Source organism: Thunnus maccoyii, chromosome 7, assembly GCF_910596095.1.
Source record: "Thunnus maccoyii chromosome 7, fThuMac1.1, whole genome shotgun sequence".
Lineage (NCBI taxonomy): Eukaryota > Metazoa > Chordata > Actinopteri > Scombriformes > Scombridae > Thunnus > Thunnus maccoyii.
Genome location: NC_056539.1, coordinates 18,029,161 through 18,046,606, shown reverse-complemented (window position 1 = coordinate 18,046,606; position 17,446 = coordinate 18,029,161). Strand labels below are relative to the sequence as shown.

Below are 17,446 nucleotides of genomic sequence, written 5' to 3'. Positions count from 1 at the left end.
ACTTCTTACTTCTCTAACAAACTGTATCCTCTGGTCAAAATTGGAGATTTTTTTTTTTTTCCTTGTTTTACTTTGACTGCATTTAGAGTAATATTTACACCCTTACCTCTCTTACAGATTGAAGACTTGTGTGAGATATGACTGGCCAGACGTCGCTGGCACTAGATGAAAACTCATGGCAAATGCTTTCGTTTTGAGGCCTGCTGATGGATAAGTGGACAATGTGTCACGGACAGGTAGCTGTGAAAAATTGCCCATGTTATGTCTGTAGACAGTTAAGGTATCTATGGAATTCAAAGCAGTGAAAGTCCTTGCAGGCTCCCCACCATTTTATGTGAAAGACCTTTTTTGACAATCTGTCCTGCTTAGGAGAGGAAACAATAGTGTATATTGTGTTTGTTTTTTGTTTTTTTGTCAGTTTGTTTTGACATGGTTTGTCATGGACATTCTACATTTAAACTGTCAGAGTAGATGACAAATCAGTAGTATATCATTCAGGTTTTTACACCACACATCCAGTCAAATTGGTCAAATTAATATTGCAATTACATCTTAATTTGACCAACATGTTTTCCTCTTGAATGCATTTTAGAAATGTTCAAACCACACGGATTAAAATCATAACCAAAGTAAGTACCAGTACCTAAACTACAGTACCTGCGTTATTTTACACTTTGATTTTAAGCTTACAGAGAGTCTTACAGTGAAGAAGCAAGTAGATATTCTGTTCCTTACTGATGGACACTTCAAAAAGTTGAATTAAGTGCTGTTTTAGGGATTGTACATGTGACCTTTCTGTTATAGTGACAGCCCCTTCTGTCATTTGGCCAACTTAATGGAGAACAGGTTTGCCTGAGGAATTAAAGCAGCAGCTGCTTACACTCTGATGTCCAAAACATCAGTTTGATCAGCTAATTTTAAGGCTGACGCAGTCACACTGATGAATATTTCAATTTGTATTTGGGGACTAAAATCCGCTCTCCTTGTTAAAAATGCATGAGTTCATAACAGCTCCATGATAATAATATTAACCCATTCAAACAAAGGCTCACCTTTGCAATTATACCAATCAGAAATGATATCAAAGGGAGGGCATGCTGATTTGGCCTTTTGTATTCAGGCAACATCTCTGCTTCCTTATCATGTTGATTTCAGGTGTTCGCCATGAGTTGCTTTCAAATATGTTATTTATGGCTGTTTGTGAACATCACTTGAGTAGAAAATTGCTCCTTCCTTGTGTGCTTGCCTGTGTGGTGTGGGCAAAAACTGGTGGAGGTGGTGAGGGCAGAGGGATAGAGATGGCGGTTGAGGTGAGCAGTCCTCCATCAGTACCAGGTGATGAGTTTATGCGTCCTCACTCCCCAGAGGCCCTGAGGCCGTGACCTCCCATCCATCCCCTTACGCTCTCATTCATTTCACTTTCATAAGCACCGGTAATGACTTCGCTCCAGTGAAAGAGAGAGAGAGGAGGCTGAGACACTTGTTGGGGAGAAGTGGAATCTTCTTCCTGCAATGCCAATTGGTTGTGGTCTTAGAAAACGCTGCAAGGGGATATATAGCTATTACTGAGGTCACGCAGGATGGGGACAGCAATAATTTCCACCTTCTCTTCTACACACACTGCTTTATGCAGCTGGCACTCAAACAGATTGACACATGCCTAAACGTACACATGCATGCATATAGACTGATAGCACACACACATTAACACAGTGGCTGATGGACTGATGGCTCTGTGCATTGTAATATGCTTGGGAGCCTGTACGGGGATTAGCAGCTCATTTCAGTGGCTGCACAGTTGGCCTTCACAGTCTCCCAGAGGAGGGAGACAGCTGTGCGGGGGTGCTGTTTAGAGAGCGGGTAGCAGTGTGTGTGTATGTATGTTAAGGGGGAGGGGGGCTTTGGCGTATGCTTATCTGACACCGAGGGGCAAATTTGAGATGGTCCAATACCAGCTTAACCAATACACACCACTGCACTTTACTGAAAGCTGACTCCCACCTCTCAGGAGATGTCTTATCATATTGCTCCTCACTTTAAACAAACTACAAGTTTGTGAGGATTTAGAAAGGCTTCAGTACAGGCATGTGACGAAGCATGAACGCATGTGTTAGAGGGGATTTGTGACGGATCCCTTAGAGATCCAACTTAATTTTAAAGTAGGTTCCAGCTAATTCGAAAAGATAAACACAAACATTGGTTTCTTTTTTCAACAAAGTACTCAAGGCGCACAAGGCCCAGACTTTGTTATGATAATTACATGTGAAACCACTAACTTTAATTACATTTCGTCCAGACAAACTGCTCTGGTGACTTCTGGTGATAGGATCCAGGTGAACCTTATTACGAAAATGCGAGAAAGGTCTACAGTGACGAGGGGTCATGTGAAGATGTGCCATTGTGATCTCACACAAACCGGTCAGGAAAGAAACAGGAGGTATTGGCATACACCTAAACTCAAATAAATATTTAAGTGGAAGTCACCTGGACACTAGTTTAGTTGACTCATGGCTTCTGAAGTGACAAAGTGTGAATTCTTAGATTTGATGACCTGCACTTGAGCCTCTCTGGCTCTTTCTGCTCTCACTCCCTGTGTTTTTTTTTAATCATATTTTTAAAATATATTTGCATTTCATGTCTCATTTACTGCTGTAAAACACTTTCCTAATGAAGATGAAAGACAGGTTTACACTTTTCAACATGTTTTTAGCATTTGCAGGTGAGGTTGTCATTGTTGCCCATGGTATAAATGTTGGATCGTACCGACTTTGTTGTTACAGGTTAAAATTTCATGACTGCTGGTGGGCTGGCTTCCGGAATCCTAAAACGTCAACTGTCAGCTCCAAAGCAAACACCGCCGACTCCAGGACGGAAAGGAAAAAGGAAACAGAACAAATCCCGGGTTCAGCGCTCCAAGAAAACTTCGAGCAGAGTAATACTCTATGACATGAGTCAGGGACTCACTCCTCTGGTTATTTCCCAGGCGCTCTGAGAGATTTACAAAAGTGAAAAAAAAAAAAAAAAAGATCCTCACCAACTGATGTCACCGTTTGTAATTTTGAGGACAAAGGAACCTTTTACCATGTTGTATCCATTCTATTATGTCGGGCACCATGAACTGTTGTGGCATTTACATGAGAAATGGAACTGGTGGTGAGCCTGGGCTCCATCTCACAGTTAGCTGTCTCTTTAATCCAATCTAGTGCAATGGTGTTGGAACTGCAGTACCAAGGCTGCAGCAGCAGGGAACTTCTTTGTGAGGAGAGGATGGGTGTTATAATTTTGAGAACCCCAAACCATGGAGGGGTCACTGGCTTTGCTTTTCTGGCTTCCTCTTACTGTGTCGACATGAGGTGTGGGATCGAGTGGGATTGTGAATTCAAAGGCAAGGTTAGTTTTGAATTACTTGTCATATCCAGATGGGAAATAAGACTAAAAAATAAAAATATATATATATGTATAAAAAACTGTTTTCTACAGTTTTAGTAGAGTGTGATTTTGTACTTTGTGCAGCAACAAAGATATCACAAATAAACAAGAGCGTTTTTATCTGTTGGACAAGAGGAAGCCTATTCAAATAAGACCTTCCTCTTTCTAATGTCTCTCAAACTTGGACACAAAAACCCATAAATATTTACTAAGTCCTCAGAGACAAAGTTAAGATACGATTGCTTGCTGTCAGGTCTCCATCCATTGTAGTCCTCCCCCACTCTACAGCACATCTTCTGCCAAGGTTTTAATGTTTGGGTGCTGGAGAGGTTTCAGAAGAGTCCCAGCCTCATTGTTCTGAACACAACAGCTGTGACTTAATGAGTCCATTCCAAAGTGCTCACCCTTTGCCCAAGTCTGAGCTGCTTCCACTGCAGCCTCCTCATTGACCACATGACCATTGTCGCCAAGGTATTCACTGGGTCTTAATGGTAAGACACACAAGAATGCAGCGGTGGCTGAGCCTTTGCCACCTCGGAGCGATGGTGGGAAAGCTCCTGAACTCAATTCCAACGGCTTATGTTTACCATGACAAACCAGTGACCTATGGGTTCACTCTAGTAATTTGGGGAGAACCTCCCACACACACGCACACACACAAATATTCAGCCATTTCTCGTTCTGCAGCTCCATTTAATCTGCCTCACTGTCTTTTTTTGTGTCTCTGTAACCTAACAAGGACATTTACAAAGATCTGACACAAATTCTGGTTTAAACTCTATTTTTTACCTTCATTTCGAGAGATAAGAATGTCTGAAATGGAAAATTACAAATCTTTCTTTAACATAGTCAAATTAACAAGGATGAAATTGTGGGCTCTTTTTCAGTCAACTACATAATATCATTGCTCATAAAATGCACTAGTTCTAACTGAAAATGGCTCCTCTATGATCTTCATGGCTGCAGTATGTGTAAAGCTGAAAGGGAGACATGTGATGTAGTACAAACCTGCAGCCTGGCAAGAGAAGTTAGGATGTTGCCATAGCAATTGAGATGAAATGCACAAGTAGTTGTTTAATTAAATCCAGCCTCTTTTGTAGATTTGACAGTGAGTAGGGTGGTGACAATAGGCAGCCATAATATTAAAAGTCCATCATTAGCCATTTCTTGTGGAACCATGCAAGTAAATTCTATTTTATCTCCACACAGAGGAGATTTGATTGGAACTGCTGGAAACATGCTTTTTACATATAAATTATTCACACAGATATGGTGATCTTGGCTCATAACAGAGTTGCAAAACAGAGCCTCACATGACCATAAACCCTTCTTACTGTCTTTTATTCCACATTTACCGCATCTGAGTTACACTGCTACATGGCTAATCATGTTGAATGTTTGGTACCCGTTTATCCTTGAGGAGGGAAAGAGCGTCTGTCAGCCCGCTGCATATGCATACACAGTGGCGTGTTTCTTTATTAAGGACTATACAAACAAGACTGTATTAAGAGCCGGGAGCAAAGACGATGCTGAAGAGCCTGGAGTTACACGCCCATAACCCCAGGAATAACACAGCATGGAGCTGTCATTTCAGTCAGGTATCATTATCGCGGCAGGTCTGAGTTCTTAGCAGCTTTATGATTTGATTCACTTGTGCTGTGAAGTAATTAAAAAGGAGGGTAGCATGCATTTTCAAATATAAAGGGCAGACACCTGAAATGGTATTATTGGAAATATTATATTTGAAGTGTTTGAAATAATCCCAGACTTTATGTTGATGAACCCATAAACCTGTTTACAGTAAAGGCACACAGCATGTATTTAATCATACTGCATTCAATTACCTTTTTAAAGACATTAAAATTCTCCTCTTTCTATCACACCATCATCATTGGAAATCATATTGTGCACTGAATTCCAGTCATGTGTCCTCCATACATACTCTGAATTAGTTGGGGCAAAAGTCAGTGTATTAGACCCTGAACATGAACCTTGGGGAGAGAAAGCTTGTTGAGAAGCAGATGGGCCAAATTCATGATAACCTCTCCCCCCTGAGGTTGTGCTGGGGAGGCACTTCTCCCCGAGTCTTCCACTCGTCTCTTGGACATGCCTTGCAAAGTGAATGACATGATATTAAAGCACTTCCTCATCAAGATTGAAAGGCGTACATTTTTTTTTTTTTTTGCCTGCAAGCAGTCAATTATTTGACAAGTACACATAATGAACAATGCAAGACTAGTCGGAATTTAATCAAAAGGCAGAGACAGGGGCCCAGTGCAGATGGGAAATGATTAACACAGTTAATCAAACATCCCAGCGTTAGGTTAAACATGGCAAGCCTATCCCATCAACTGAAATATGGATGGGATCCATTGCACATTTCCATTTTTCCATTTCCCTTTGCCTGTAGAACATTTATTGCATTTATTATGTTGACCCCTATTTATTCTGCTTCTTTCATAAAGGTATTTATGTTAGTCCTGACATCTTTGACTAATTTCCTCTCTTTGAACCCTAATGCAGACAAATTTGAGGTAGCTAATGTTGAAGAAATTGTCAAATACAACCCAAGTGGTATTTATGTAAAGGTTATTTGATTTTGCTTCTCAGAGGGGTTGCTACTGGGAAAATTTGTTAGAAACGCCCACACGGGGTTTATAACAAAAGCTGTCTGAAGAAAATTCAATGCTGCAAGCAGGTCAAAGCATAGGTTAGACATTTATCTTTGATCCATAGGTTTTCTTTTGCATCAGATTGACAGAAACTTGTGACAAAAAGGGGTCAACTTTGTCTGATGGACCAAAAAGCACTGTATCCTTATCAACATTTCATACTGGCAGTGGTGGAATGTAAATAAATTCATATACGAGTACTGTACTCAAGTACAAATTTGAGGTATTTGCACTTTATCTGAGTGTTCCCATTTCATACTATTTTATACTTATACCCCATAGCTTTAGTTACTAGTTAGGTTACAGATTAATATTTTAGATACAAAACAAATGATGATCTTAAAAAAATCTGATAAATAAAAACTACCCAACAGTATATATGAAAACAGTATATAAAATAGTCCCTTTGAATAACAGTATGTTACAGTATATCAAATTAGCTCTACACTGACATATTAAAGCTGTAAAATGCGTCTTACACATTAATGGATCAGTAATAAAATTCCAGCAATATAATATATACAGCATAGTATAACACTTCTGCATTGTAAGTCCTTTTACTTTTGATACTTCAAGTATATTTTGCTAATAACACTTGCATACTTTTACTTATATTTCCAACGTGTGTTGTTTGAACTATAAAAAGCTGAGACAATTAACAAATCCATGCAGATTTGTTTTTATCTTGTCCTCTGCAGTGTTAAACTTGTGACAGTCTCAGGTGTTCAGTAATGGAGATTTTGCTTTTTTTCCCAAAACATCTCTTTATTTTACAACCTCGAGGAAAGTCTTTAACAGCGACTATGGTTCCTTTCCCACTTTACAATGCAACAATAATTATCCATGATTACAAAGTATCTCTTGAGAAATTGGGACAGAACAATTTAGTTCATTGTCCTCAGAAATTAGAGTTGCCCTTCCTTTCCTTGTCTTTTTCCCCTATTGGATTAATGTGTTCTTCAGTGTGCCAGGAAGAACACACCACTAATCAAGCAAACCATTTGATTGGCTTGGAAAGATTTCTTTCAGACTAATTTACCTTAATAAACAGTTGTATCAAATGATTGGGATGAGTGGAATTCCAGACCTATTAAATAATGTGTATTAAAGAATGTGCTTTTGGTATTGGCGGTATTTACATACGACCTTGCACATTTGCCCAGTCTTTGCTTCCTGAAGCGTGTGGCTGGGAGCATACCTCTAAAAAAGTAATCACCCTTCAAGAGCACTTTGTTTAGTCATATGTGCAAGTTTTGACAAATTGAAAAACCTTCAAAGATTGTTGTTGACTTGGTAATAAGTTTAAGCATCTACAGCAATAGCCAGTATGAATTTAGCCAGTTTTTTTATGCCTTAGTGAGCAGCCTCTGTATTTAAAACATTAATGTTTTATGGAAATAAGCTATATGTATTTAAAACTTATAATTGTGTTCCTTTATACCAGCACAAAGCAGTTACTTTTAAATTAGTAGAATTAATCGGAATGCAAAATTAAAGGGAAGAATGTCTGTCCACAATGATGAATGCTTAAGTAAGATTTTGCCTCAATTAAAATTTCAGGCAATTATTCTAAAAGATTATTGACCTCTAAAGGGACTGGTGAGGTCACATATTTTCCTCTGTCTTTGCAGTATAGTATTCATCTTCATTAGAGAGAACAATTGAAGGCGTCTTCCGCTCACACTAGAAGGTATTAACACAGACAGATTATCCTCTGCACAGTTCACTAATAAAGTTGATTTCTATTATTGTCTGTCCAGGTAAAGGGAGATTTTGAAGCATCGCCTCTTTCACACTGACCTACTCCTCCTCTCCATTAATGCTTTCCAGACTTTTTTGTCCTTTCATCAGACACAGGAAAGTTATTTTTATGGTGTCAGTGTGTAGATGACTGAATATGTGTTGTTTTGTACTGCTAGAAAGTCATCTCTACAAGATTTTTAGACTGGGACTTTTTGGGAGAAAAAGTCTAGTTATTCTGCATACTTTCAATGACTGTTTAATGGAAATTAATGCAGAGTTTTATTGAAAAGTAAACTGTTCACAGCCACTCTGTTGAAAAGTTAATTAAGCTATGAAGCCTTTTTTTTTGGCTAAACTGAGGAGCAAGACATATTTGTTTTTCCATTTAGTACATCTGATTGATGCATTATTGCAATTGGCATAACACATCTGGAGTCCTACACTTTCCCCAGTCCTGTGGTAATGTTCGGGGATACTGTATATTAACTTTGAGTCTATGGGAGACAATTGAAGAATAATTACATTGCAAAAAATGTGATGGTTTATTATTTCAGAGTTCCTCGAAACACTTATAAGTGATTAAAAAAAAGGGACACAGATGTTCTCTGTTGCTGAATAATGTTTTTATGTTTTCTTATTATAATAGATCAACTTGATGAATTATAATCGTGATAACATTATGCTTGACAGAAAACCTTTGGTTTCAAATGTGTTACAATCATGAATAAATGTATCTTTCTTTCAACCAAGTCATTTCAAAGTACATACTGAGCATCTGCTGGGTTTACACTGAAAATGCCACATCTTTTGTTTGAAAAATATGTCCACATTTACACAACACAGAGTACAACACGGCAAAGTGAAGCAAATTGGAACTGTTGGCCTCTGCTGAACCATATTACTGGTGACCATATATCATTTCTTTATAGGTCACAAGTGAAGCACATCTGTTTCCACTTGGCTAAGTTTCCATACAAAATATTTGAATAGAGATTCTTCACCTATATCTGTTGCACCCCTGGTCTTGTTTAAACCAACATATGTCTCATACATCAAACCTCAAAAAGAGCAAAAGGCTAGTTTTGTACCAGACAGTGTATTTCTCAACAGGTTTGATTATAGAACACAGTCTAGTGCTAAGATTCTTAATGTTTACACCATGACACAGTTTGCTTAAAATGATTTGTTTATGTGGTGCAGTCTTTTAACAGTCAACTTATTTGACAGTTGTGCAAGCCAGAGCCCAACATGGCAACACTGGCCCTTGCTTTTTTCAAATTTGATCTCAAAGTCCCTCATGTGTTTGACTTCTTTTTAATTGCTTCCTGTCTGCTGGGTCAATTAAGTCCTGGGTTCCTTTTGGTGGGGGGGGCTGACCATAGCAGCATTTTTGAACAGACAGAGTGATTAAATAACTGAAATTCGAGCAGAATGATGAGATCATTCATTGGTACTTGATTTGATAATATTTTACTTGGTCTGCCAGCTCACTGCATACACATGTTGATTCAGACAGAAGTTGATTTCTTGAGCTGCCTTTCTTTGGCTTATTTAATGAAAAAAGGGGAAGAGAAAGGCAAAGAACACTGTATTGATTTAAAGAGGCTTAAGACAGTCTTACTCTTTTATCCATTATTGATTTGGGGTCAGGCGCATGCTGGTGTAAATACCCCATTGGTGTTGTATTTAACACAAAATAATAAGAAAAACGCTTCAGTGGTCAGCAGCGAATTAAAAACACATAAAAACAGGCTTTCATTAACATATGGTAATTCATTCATTCTTAATTAACCCCAACAGCAAACTAAAAGCAAAAGCAAAATAATATGTGTCAAACTGCACTCCGTCTCATTTGAAGATATGTGAAAATTATGATGACTGATAGTGTTGTTTGACTTTTTCCAGCTGCAGTTCAGATACAAATATGCGGACATTTACATTAAGATATGACTTTAAAAGAGAATATGTAATACAGCTTCTAGCATGAAAGCATTTATGTGTTCTTTCATGCCAGAATTCACATGTACAAGTAAGAATAAGAATCAAATTGTAGTAGAGAGCTTTAAATGATATATCATTTATCACATTATCAGCCACAGGTTCCAATTAAAAATCCTCATACACAAAATTTAGTAAAAAAAACGTCTTTGCAAGGATTAAAACTTGCGAAAACTAGTGTATCAGTTTTCTAAATAAGCCTATACACACCCTGTTGCTTTCCTGAATAAGCCCTGTGCCCAGTTCAACCAGAGCAGAAACGGGGCAGCTCCTCGAGGTTCTATGGAAGTGAGGTCAAAACTCCAAGCTGCATGGTTGCCCATGGCTACATAAATATTAACTGAGTCTCCAATGTGTAGAGAGGCCTTCTTTGATTATGAGTCTGCTCCGAGAGTTTGATATCCAAGGAGACCACTAAGGCCAGCCTGAAAAAATTGATGAGAGAATACCAAGAGAATCTGTGTAGTTGTGATGTGTAGAAGTTAGACTTGGTTTGGAGCAGATCAAGCTGCTGGATTTCATGCAAACGAGGCAAAGAAAGAACCGTCAAGAAGTTGACAGTTCACAATCTTGAAGCTTCAATTTTAACTTTTGCTCTATAGTGGCTGGCACGCAGTGTTATCTCAGTGTCTTAAAGATGATTAATTTATCTGCACTTTGCATTAAACAATTACGTGAACATGTTGTAAAGCTTTAGTGATGTCTCACACAAAAAGTCCACTTCACTTTGATTTTGTGGTCACGACTACATGATGCAAACAAACACTGTCAGATAAATAGTATAAAATGAGAAAACAAAAAAGGTTAAAAATCACAAAACGATTTAGTGGTTGAGGTTAGACGTGGCTTTGTTAATTGTGCTCTGAAGCATAAAACCTGACCAAATCTTTGTCCGTCATCAGCGAAAGGACGCTGATTTTTGGGGTCAGGAGCAGTCCTGTGACTGGTCATGTGTGCCTGAGATGTCAATCATGTGCAAATATTTTGGGAAGGAACCAATAAGCATTGTTAGGTGAACAATTGAAACTTAAGAGCCAGGCTTGGAGCCACATGGGAAATGGGGAGACATGTTTGCCCTCACCATGGATGACTGAGGTCTTTCTAAAGCATCTCCCATCATCTTCGACTGATATGAAGACAGAAAAAAATGCTGCAATTCACGTCTTCACTAGTATGCAAACATACACATGTTCAGTTTTATTTACATATATTTCATATTTTAAAATTCCATCATAATTTCTGTCCTTGTTTCCACTTTGTGAATATTTTTTGGGATACGTAACAAAGCCAGCATCATGCACTATTTAGTGAGTGATTACAAGCAATACTGTGCTGCCTTTGCAAGACATGATTATATTACAGTTTATTATAAACACTTGCACATAAACAATTTATGTGCAACCGCTGTTACTCGTGAAAGACATGACTGCACAAGCTGGGGTCACATACACAAGGTGGTCTATAATTAACAAAAAGTTTAATTAGAACTATGTGATTCACACTGATCTCTGATGTCTTCACCTGTTTCTATTTTATCTGTTTAACAATTCAATAAAATTATGTTTATTCAGAAGAATAGCAAGTGTAATGCCCTCTGTTGACAATATGAGGGAGCAGACTCAAATGAATGCAAAATGGCAGTTTAAGCTGTTCAACACGGCCATGAAGACACCACATGTGTTTTTAGTCTCCACTTATAAATAAACATTTCTCCAGATATGGTTGCCTGCCACTGGGTGACCTTTTTATACATCTGTTTTCTCTTTTTTTGTCCCTTGCAAAAAAAAAAAAAATTGCTGCATTATTATGTAAAATTATGCTCATGAAAACATAAGTCTGCCCTTCTCCTGCGTTCACGTTCACCTGGCAAGCATGACTCAACTTCACATTTCCCTATAGCGGGTGAAAGACAGTTTTTATTGAAGCCAGGTGCGTACCCACGTCCTGCTTGATAATGTTTCTGGACAGAATTCCTCAACCAGATCATAACATGTTCCAAGCTCTCACCAAATGCAGAAATAAACATGAAACAGTTGTGACCTGCATGTTTTATTTATTTGTAGATTTTCTGATTTAAAGATAGCGGTCCTAATGAATATATAAAGCCCCGCAGCTGCATTGAAAATGAATTTTTCCCTTGCAGGAATTTAGTTGACTTTCTTATGAGGGTTTTAATGAAAATCAAAAGAGCTCACCATCATTTCAACATGAATTTCACTTAGAAATCTTGCACAGATTGAGCTGCTAATCATCTGCATTATACAAAAAATGCAAATATAACATGCAGCTAGTACACAGTAAGGAGAGCAAGGGTCAAATCCGCAGCAACCCAACAAAATTCCCTTAACTGCTGAATGGTGTCATGAATCATGTAAGAAAAGTGCAGGGGAAAAAAAAAAATCCACTCACAGTTGAGAAGAGATTCTCGGTTTGAAAAACTTCTTGGCTCCACACTCGCTTGGCTCTACACACCAGCCGCACCAGCAGCAGCTTGACCGCTGCTGCTCGGGCCAGTGTGTTATCCTGTGGGGCCAGTTGGAGTGAAGGGGGGGAGAAAAAAGTCTCCCTGTTCTTCCATGATCCTTTTGATGCTTGGTAGTATTACAGTAGAATAAGTCCTCTGTCATTGGTTGAATAGGCTGGACTGCCTACTGTGACAGTGCATGGGGCCTCTCATGCCCAAAAGGAACGCAGTGGTGCATCTCAAAGCAGAAAAGGGGCCAAAATGAGAGGGGGCAGAATTTATCGATAACCTCCTCCCTTTCTGGATGATGTAGTTGAATCTTCTATAAGTTTAAAAAAAAAAAAGAAAAAAGCTGAGTCTTGTCTGGCATAGTAATAAGTTGATGTGATTAGTTTCTGCTGTCACTGCTGCTGCTGCTGCTGTTGCTGCTGCACAAGTCTAGACTCCGATCCAGCGTGGATCTGGAGTCCATGTCAGGTTTTGGTGGAGTCCTGGGCTCAGACGGCTTCTGCAGACGGCAGCCTGCTCTCCACTGCACTGGCGCTGTTTACTGGAAGCCCGCTCCGCGCTGCTTCCACCAAGTGTCTCAACACTGTGAGCGGGATCTTTTCCAGAGGCGAGCCGCTGAAAAAAAAAAAAAAAACTCTTCACAGCCCCATTCAGAGGAGCAAAGGAGAGACATCGGCGTCCAAAGTGGCGGAGAGTAGCGGAGAGGTCTTCGTCTTCTCCCTCTTCTTCATCAGACACTGAAAGCCCCACTCAGTCTGTCCCTCTCAGTCAACTCTTTTTTTGGGGGGGTCCCCGAGCTCCGCTTCTCCTCTCTCTGTCTTCTTGTTGCTGCTCGGTGAGTGAAGGCGCACAGGAAGAATAGATGCACAGAGAAGGCGAATGAGGTGTTGATGAGTTAGGACTGAGCGCAGAGACACAACACCTTTGCTTGCCATGGAAGTGTGTGTCCGGAGCACAGGGGGATGTACGGGCTGAGAGGGGGACCCGCCGCCTGATAGCACAGCCTCTGTCCCAGATAAGGGGAGCATGCCTCAGACCTGCAGACTCACTCTCTTCGCTGCAGAGGAGTTCCCATCAGACTGTCTTTCCACAATCTGACATTTTTTTTTTTTTTTAAACAATTCAAAATTTCCTCCACAGTGACTTCATATAAGCCTGTTCGGCTTCACTGCTTTTCCAGAAAGGTAAGAGTAGTTTTTTTTTTCTTTTTAACTTTTCACTTGCACATTAGTCTCATCGCCACTTTATAAATCAGAGCCTAAGCAGCATTTTGACAAGTTTGATGTGGAGTAACTTTTCTTTCTTTGCTCGGGTCACGTCAGAGTTTTGCTATGAGGGCTCAAGTTTTACAGTGTGTTTAGCTACTTTAAAAAAAAAAAAAAGTAACAAAAGTCAGATTTTACAGAGGAGATACATAATTAGTTTTTAACAATAAGCGAGTCTTTGAAAAAGAACAGCCCTGTTTGCAGTAGTTGAAATTGTCCGGAGGGGTATCATGGTTAATTGAAAAATTGTTAATCAAAACATAACCAGATGTGGATTGATTTGTTCGGCTGTAGAGTTTGGCTGAATGGAAACTATTAAAAAGTGGAGGGGCAGCGCATTTATGTGAACCAGAACATGTAAAGCGCCATTTAATTGGGATTTATGCTTCTAAAGTTGAAGTGGAGTTTGGTGGTGGTGGTTCTACCGAGGGCTTTTAAACCTCCACTGACGGTGTTGTTGCTTTGAATAGGGATTTCTGCCGGAGCTGAGACCTGAAAATGCGACGTCGGTGTGATTCTTGAGAGCATTCAGAGGCTAATCCATTATAATTGGGGCTAGGCTATTTGTCCGAAGAGAGAAAAGAATAGAAAGAGAAGAGAAAAAGAAGAAAAAAAAACAGTCAGTCCTCGCCTACCGATGTAATAATTACTTTTGGCCAGAGATAGATTATTATGCAATGGGCTACAAGCGTAATAAATGTCATTGGAATCAATCAAAGGGAGAAATAAAAATGAAAACATACATAAAAGGGGACAGATTTGGCTCTTTGGGCTTAACTCAGACCCAGTCAGCGCAGAGTGGCAGTAAAATTAGATCCTTTTACTGCACATTTATTATTTAGGCCTACCGATTCCGAACGCATCTTGTCAACCATGTGTTGAAGAGGAGGCAGCAGGAGCGCACATGCGGTGCGGTGTGCGCCTCTCCTGGCCCGAGAAACACGGCGAAACGTACCAGCCGGTGATGCATGGCACCCCGCAGCAGAGCAGCAATCCTCAGTGTGATCGATTGGGTTAAATTTAGCTCCAGTCCTCACATACACCCTCAGTTTTTTTTTTCGTTTCTGGTTGTGCGTCTGATCTCAAGAGAAAGAGAGCTACGAATTCCTGCCTGGATTAGTCTGTGAATGTGACTCATTTCTATGTTTGGTCTTTAATGGCTCTGTAGAATACATTTATCTTAGCTGGTCATAAGTGGATCATAATGTGACATTTGTTGTGTTTAAAAAACAACAAAAAACAATATGGATTTAAGTGATATCATACAGCAAAATGACCGAACAGGCAGTGCTGCATAACCTTTTCGTAGACTATATTCTTGAGATGATAGAAAAACAAGAGAATAAACCAAGTGTTTGGAGGATAAAGTGACTTAATCTCCCATATCACACATAAGAAAGTGACATCCAGTGAAACACAAAGGCAGCTTATTTGTGAAAGTGTTGATTTTGGAAGGAGTGTGTAAGAAATATGCGCTTAATCAGGCCACAGGAGCTGCTCCTCCAAGCCTTCTTATTGGGGAACTCCATTTTCATGTGTTTGTGCGTAAAAAAAAAAATGTTTGAATTAATGCAAGTGCAAATTCCAGCTGTTTGTAAGGAGCGTATTAGCATATCAAAGTGGTCAGAGCCCTTACACAATGGAAAGAGTTGTATTTTTCGCCACCAGGCTGAGCCTGAGAGAGTGTGAGAACTGGTAAAACAGAAAGACTTGTGTATTTCCTCCCTTCTCTTGTAAGTACTTCCTTATGACATCTACATGTATAACGTAATCTCACTTGCCCTTGTTTGTGTGATTGCATGATAGACACTTTCACACTGCAGGATAAGTGTACAGCGACTCACAAAGAGTAAATGGTGTAATGTCAGAAAAAAATATTTAGGTCAAAGTAAGGAGACAGCATGCGATAAAAAAAATCTCAAAAATGCTTTATTGCAAAGCGTTACTTTTTGGAATCTCTACTTAACACGGCAACAATATTTTAGACATTGTTGTTTGGTTTGTCAGCAGCTGTTTAATACAATCTACATGTGAATGCAAATGAAAGAATGAAACTATATTCTGATGGATGTCTTTATCCCGAGCATGCCATTATGAGCATTTTACAGTGGAGACTACCTTTTTCAGTCTACAGCCTAATTTCAGTGGAAGTGCGTCCGGTTTCAAAGAACTGCAGCTGCTCTTGATCTGACAGAACACCAGATTGCCTCTCTTTGCTTCTGCGTTCATCACTGCTTGCAGATCAATACGGCCCAGCACACTTCTATATGGGGTTTGGGGGAGACAAAGTGCTATGTATCACTCTATTCTCAACTCTTTGTATCGCACTCTCGCTGCACACGAGTCTCTTAAAGCCAGCGGGTGTGAATGAGCGAGTGGGTGTGAACGCATCAAAAATTTGTGACATTACGGACTGTTGCTGCTTCATTTTCTTCTGGGATATTTTCTCTCCCTTAGAACACACAAACAGCAGCTGAGGTTGTGTACGGATATTTAACTCAACATTAAACACATCATAACTCAGCTTTCATAGCCTCTCCGGATTTTTAGATTATACCAACAAGTCACGGCACTTCCACTTTGGCTTTATTAAGGTAATTTGTTATTGATTTAATATGAATGGTGCACACACTGACCGGTGGCAACGTTTTCTCACTCACTTCTCTCACAAGCGTGGATATCAGCCTGTTGTCTTTTGTCTTAGCAGCGATTGGCGAGTCCATAGGTCTGATTTAAAGGCTGCGTTGTGGCTGAATGGATTGGTTGTGCCAGCGTTACACCAAAGGGATGTCAAGCTTTTATCCACACCGAACACCACCGAATAAAAGCGCATTTCTTTTTGTTCATTACGGGCGTCACAGTCTTTTTTTTTTTTTTTTTTTTCCAACAGTGTGTAAGGAGCGAGGAGCAATGTCAACTTGCAATTGGGTCTGTTAGCTTACTCCATAGCAAAAACCAGGCAAATGATGGAGGTCGTGAATGCGTCGGAAGTAGAGGATAGCAGGGAGTTAAAGCAATAAGATTTACATCCCATTGCTTATTTAGCGTGTAAATTGTGGGTTTGTGTTTTCAGATGCAATCTTTTCTGTTGCTAAACCACCTACGTGGAGCCGTACTGTGCGGATAACTGCTCGCCATTAAAGGGAATAAACAAGGCTGTAAAAGAAAGCTATGGCAAATTTGATGTAACGTGTTGGCCTTTGGTGGGCCAAAATGCCTCCCCTTTCATGACTTATTTAATTTACGATTGGCAATCAGTAAAACACTGTGCGCCAGTGTGTTCCCCTCCCTGCCATTTTGTGAAACATTTGTTTCCACTTGCCAAAGGCCTCTGGTGCAGCAGGGGGATTCGGTGCCCCTGAAATGGCAGGTGAAACTTTCTGCTTGCCTAAATAATTTCCTAGCAGAACATTACACAGCAAGGACATAGGCGGAGGAAAGTAAGGGTCAATTCAAACTCTGGTGACAAGAAGCAACATGGATATTAGCCGATGGCTCTCATATGGTTCTCTGTGCAATGGTTTAAGTGGCAGCCTGTCTGAGCTTATCTGGCATCTCATTGCCTCACCCATTTTGTGCATCTGTGAAAGGTGTTTTTGAAGAAAGGAAGTGCAAAGTGCAAAACTGGGTTGTAAAAACTATTTGGGTGTAACACATTGGCCTGGTTTCTGATCACGGCTCACCCATTCTACATCATGTGGCAAACACTCCTTGGGTTTCAGATAAGATATGCTGTAGGCTATTAGCAGTGTGAGCATAGGTCACAGTCAGGAAATGTCAATAAACATAAAATGTGCAAAAAAAACAATACAGGAATTTACCACCATAGTTGGATTTTTTTTAAACCGTCACATTAGAACAAAACT

The 17,446-nt window shown here is 39.7% G+C and overlaps 1 protein-coding gene and 1 long non-coding RNA gene across 14 annotated transcripts in view; both read left to right on the top strand.

Moving 5' to 3' along the window:
- Window positions 1-123: 123 nt before the first annotated feature.
- On the top strand, window positions 124-3,418 carry LOC121900847. The gene is made up of 3 exons (XR_006097106.1): window positions 124-236; window positions 2,297-2,437; window positions 2,781-3,418. It is a non-coding gene; the product is annotated as an uncharacterized LOC121900847 (long non-coding RNA).
- Window positions 3,419-11,909: 8,491 nt separating this feature from the next.
- adgrl2a (adhesion G protein-coupled receptor L2a) overlaps window positions 11,910-17,446 on the top strand; it is a 98,981-nt gene continuing 93,444 nt past the window's right edge. For all 13 annotated transcript variants that reach the window (XM_042416421.1, XM_042416423.1, XM_042416422.1 and 10 more), the window contains exon 1: window positions 11,910-13,499. The gene's annotated coding sequence lies outside the window, so the exon portion shown is untranslated. The remainder of the gene's footprint in view (window positions 13,500-17,446) is intronic.